Below are 2,868 nucleotides of genomic sequence, written 5' to 3'. Positions count from 1 at the left end.
ATCAAGAATATCATTAATTAATTTAGCAGGTTTGTGTAAGTGTGTGTTTGAATGTGTGTGTACATGTATATGTGTGTACGTGTGGGACAGGAGTGCCTATACTTTAAAATTTGTTTCAGTAAACATACCTAAAGTCAAAAGGATGTTTGAGTTGTGAGTGAGTGCCTCTGTGTGTATGTGAGTGCCTCTGTGTGTGTGTGAGTGTGTGTGTTTGTGTGTGTGTGTGTGTGTGTGTGTATGTGTGTGTGTGTGTGTTTGTGTGTGTGCATGTATGTATTTGACTATTCTTTTACTTGTTACAGTCATTTGACTGCATCCATGCTGGAGCACTGCCTTTAGTCGAGCAAATTGATCCCAGTACTTATTCTTCGTAATTCTAGTACTTATTCTATCAGTCTATTTTGCCAAACTGCTATGTTACGGGGTCATAAACACACCAACATCAATTGTCAAGTGATGGTGGGGGAGGACAAGCACAGACATTTTCTGTCTACCAAATCCATACACAAGACTTTGATTGGCCTGAGGCTATAGTAGAAGGACACTTGCTCAAGATGCCATGTGGTTGGGAAGCAAGCTACTTACCACACAGCCACACCTGTGCCTCCAAACAGCCACACCTGTGCCTCCACACAGCCACACTTGCACAAACATTTAATTTATATTCTAATACTGATTTGTTATTGGTCAGACACAAAGATCCTTTATTTGATAGAAGGGTTTACACTAGAATAGAACATGAAGTCATGATATTGACATTTCCCCAAGAAGCATTAACAAATGTGTCAGTGAAATGATGCTTCCAATGAAACAGTGAAACAAGCCATTCATCTAAACCATCTTCTGTCTGTCTTACTCTATATCAGTGATTCCAAAACTGCCACCCCCTTGGCATGCAGGCCATATTCTTAGCAACCCCACAAACACTCATCAGCACAAATATTAGACCACTTTCTACAATAAATTCAAAACAACTGTATTTCACAAATAAATCTTAACCTAACTAACCCATTATTTGGGGAGAGGTTTCGATCCTTAACCCCCTTTCGGTTACCTCATTATTGCCCCACTTTTCTTCAATGTTCCCCTGGATCTTTCTACTGCACCCTCGGGTGGGTGGGGTCAGGATAGTACTGCCCATTTTGGGAACCACTGCTCTATATGTTTGTTTGACATGCCAAAATTAACAACCAAATCTCTTTCAAACCACATTTTACTATCTTAAAAGAAACGGATACATTTAGTATTGTACCCTGATGTACAATTCATTTGGTCATTTAATGTCTGTTTTTTTATGCTGGTTTCGGTAGGTTGAGGATTTATTTAAGGTAGTGTTCTATGGCTAGGTGCCCTTCCTGTCACCAACCCTTACCTGTTTTTCAAGTAAGTGATATTTTATTCTTACCCTTTGAAAGCACATATGATATCTTCAATATGAAAGTAGGAAAGTTTCATTGATGCCACACATCCTAGTGGTTTATGGAGAACACTCTTACACCTTCCTTTTCAGAACAATGGTCATTCAACCTTGTTAGAATTTCTAATAAATAACACATAACACAACAGATTTATCATCCATATTGTTTTCAGAATCATCAGTGAAATACAAGCTTTGAATTTCAAAATACACTCCCCACGTTAATAGTATCCAGCACATTTCCAACAAATCAACTTTAACTTTGATATATCAGAATGGTAGCTTCCTTTCATATCAATGACAACCACAACTTCACAAACCAATTCACTGAAGAATGACAGATTAAAGGTTTTCCATTCCTTTTTTAAATTAAAAATATTTAAATAGTTATTCTGGTCACAATTGTTCAATCTTCAAACAGCTGTGTGTCTCTAGTTTTGCTGTTGATTTCTGTTAAACCATCTTAGATTTATATTGTCTAATGTTCTGTGTCAACTGTTGTATTATGTCAAAATATAAACAAATTTTTGATGAATAATATTAATGACAGTGTCACATGACAACTTGCTGGGGCTGCCTACTGGAGCCTAGCAGCAGGTATTTAAAGGGAAATTTGACAAGACAGTCAGTCGGCCGCTGACACTCGTTGATGCTGCATTGAAGAGGCCAGGGAACAGAAGAAAGAAGACATGCACTCAACACCAGAGCTGAAGACACCTCTGAAAGGGGGGGGGGGGCATTACGTCAAAACGGTAGAGGAGTAGGGGCTGAAACCAGACGTGGTTCCTCCTGATGATGTCTTGAGCACACTAGATCCTATAAAGGAGCTGTTGTGGTAGCAGACCATGAAGCATGGTCGAAATTCCATTCCTGTCAAAATATAAACAAATTTTTGATGAATAATATAAATGACTATTTAATTAAAGCTACATTCACACATACATGTTATTATTCTGCAGACCCCAAGCTTCCATTCTATACTGTGTTTGCCAAAATAAGACTTTCATTTTGAGCTTAATTTGTCCTAAATCTTTTAACTGTGTTTTAAGAAATTTGCTTCTCAACCACACAGTTCTGAGTTCAATCCAAATGCATGGCACCTTGGGTAAGTGTTTTGCACAATAGCCCCAGGCTAAATGAAACCTTGTGAGTGGATTTGGTAGAAGGAAACTGAAAGAAGCCTACTGTGTATGTATGTATGTGTGTGTGTGTGTGTGTGTGCACATGTGTGTGTGCACATGTGTGTGTGCACATATGTGTGTGCACATGTGTGTGTGCGTGTGTGTTTTAATGTCTCTTTGCCTTGCTATCATGTCATAGTTGTAAACTGATGTTACCATCATGCAAAAAATGTCCTTTGTTCTCAGTCTTTGGTGAAAACATATATAATTATAGGGAAATATTAGCTTGCTTGGAAACAGGTGGGGGTTGGTGACAGGAAGAGCATTCAG

This window comes from Octopus bimaculoides, chromosome Z (genome assembly GCF_046866305.1).
Source record: "Octopus bimaculoides isolate indiv1 chromosome Z, ASM4686630v1, whole genome shotgun sequence".
NCBI classification, from domain to species: Eukaryota; Metazoa; Mollusca; class Cephalopoda; order Octopoda; family Octopodidae; genus Octopus; species Octopus bimaculoides.
Note: the sequence above shows the minus strand (reverse complement) of the source record.